Here is a 1,709-nt window from a genome sequence, read left to right as displayed (position 1 = left end):
GGAATTTATTCCAACAAGGCCGAGATGGTGAGGAAACAATTGACCTGTCATTAAATAAATCAACCAGAAGCTTGCTGTAACAATAAAGCAAGCAGAAAATTCTTTCAAAAAATTGGCGCCGAAGCCGGGGAATTGCTTAATAATAGGGTTCATTATTTATTATGCTATATTATTAATAATCTTGTACATAAATATTTTTCCTCACTTTTTTACAAATTAATTTGAATTTGTACAAAAATATAAATTACAAACTTATTAAATTCATGTCATTTTCATACTAATCTTTTTCGGAAATAGACATATTTCCTTTTTATTGTTTTATTTCAGAAAATGGATCAACATATCAACATCCAAATTGAAATATACAATTTCATAAAGTGGTTTCAATAGAAGCTCAACAAACTCAACGCAACCACTAGAAAAGACCACTTTCCCTTTCCCTTCATGGACCAGATATTGGGAAGATTATTAGGGCAGGCCTTCTATTGTTTCTTAGATTGTTATTCGGGATACAACCAAATTGTTGTAGATCCACAAGATCAAAAAATACGGCATTCACTTGTCCTTTTGGTGTCTACGCATACGAAAGATGCCATTTGGATTATGCAATGCCCCAACTACTTTTCAAAGATGCATGTTGGCTATTTTTGTTGTCCCAGTGGAAAAATGAATCGAGGTCTTAGTGGATGATTTTTCAGTATTTGGAGATTCTTTCGACTTATGCCTACAGAACCTGGAGACAGTATTAGAAAGATGTGTTGAGACCAACGCGGTACTAAATTGGGGAAAATGTCATTTCATGGTCACCGAAGCCATTATTTTGGGGCACAAGATTTCAAGAAAAGGAAAAGAAGTTGATAAGGCAAAAGTAGAAGTCATAAAGAAGCTTCCACCATAAACAAATGTTAAAGGCATCAGAAGCTTTCTAAGACATGTTTGATTCTACCGCCACTTTATCAAAGACTTCTCCCAAGTAGCTAAGCCCCATTGCAATCTTCTCCGTCAAGATTCTTCTTTTAATTTTGATGAATCTTTTTTAAAAGCATTCAAAACTTTGAAAAACTGCTTGGTAAATGCCCCTATCATAATTGCACCAAACTTGGATCTACCTTTTGAACTAATGTGTGATGCTAGTGATTACGCAGTTGGTGCAGTTTTAGGATAGAGGAGGGAGAAGGTATTCCATGAAATACATTATGCTAGCAAAGTTTTAAATGAGGAACAAGTTAACTATGCCACAACGGAAAAAGAATTGCTAGCTATGGTATTCGCATTGGAAAAATTTAGAAGTTATTTGATTGGGGCCAAAATTATTATTTTTACCAATCATGTCACAATCAAATACCTCCTAAAGAAACCTGATTCCAAGCCACGATTAATATGATGGGTGCTACTTTTGCAGGAATTTAACTTGGAAATCAGTGAGAAAAGCGGGAAAGATAATTTTGTGGCTGATTATTTGTCACGATTAATCAATGAAGAAGTTACGAAAGGAGAGAGAAAAATAGTTGAAGCATTTCTAGATGAGAAGCTATTTCTCCTTCAATAAAGACAATGGTTTGCTGATATAGCCAACTATAAAGCCTAAGGAATTATTTTTGATCATTTCAACTAACAGCAAAAACGGAAATTTCTCCAAGAGGTCCACTATTACGTCTAGGACATGCCATACTTATTCAAAGAAGAAACTCACAACATAATTCGAAGGT

Source organism: Lupinus angustifolius, unplaced genomic scaffold (assembly GCF_001865875.1).
Source record: "Lupinus angustifolius cultivar Tanjil unplaced genomic scaffold, LupAngTanjil_v1.0 Scaffold_181_55, whole genome shotgun sequence".
Lineage (NCBI taxonomy): Eukaryota > Viridiplantae > Streptophyta > Magnoliopsida > Fabales > Fabaceae > Lupinus > Lupinus angustifolius.
This window is presented reverse-complemented; position numbering follows the sequence as displayed.